The 276-nt window shown below is 65.6% G+C and overlaps 1 protein-coding gene across 1 annotated transcript in view; it reads left to right on the plus strand.

The window, feature by feature from the left end:
* Window positions 1-276, plus strand: part of LOC111464211 (proline-rich protein 36-like) — a 7,302-nt gene that overhangs the window by 2,702 nt on the left and 4,324 nt on the right. The gene's annotated exons all lie outside the window — the stretch shown is intronic.

Here is a 276-nt window from a genome sequence, read left to right on the forward strand (position 1 = left end):
GCTCCATCGGGCGCACCCCCTGTCACCCAAGTTGGAGCTCCATCGGGCGCACCCCCTGTCACCCAAGTTGGAGCTCCATCGGGCGCACCCCATATTTCTGAACCCCCTGTCTCTCAAGTTGAGGCTCCATCGGGCGCACCCCCTGCCACCCAAGTTGAGGCTCCATCGGGCGCACCCCCTGCCACCCAAGTTGAGGCTCCATCGGGCGCACCCCCTGCCACCCAAGTTGAGACTCCAACGGGCGCACCCCCTGCCACCCAAGTTGAGACTCCAACG

This window comes from Cucurbita moschata, unplaced genomic scaffold (genome assembly GCF_002738365.1).
Source record: "Cucurbita moschata cultivar Rifu unplaced genomic scaffold, Cmos_1.0 Cmo_Scf00030, whole genome shotgun sequence".
In the NCBI taxonomy this organism is placed as follows: domain Eukaryota; kingdom Viridiplantae; phylum Streptophyta; class Magnoliopsida; order Cucurbitales; family Cucurbitaceae; genus Cucurbita; species Cucurbita moschata.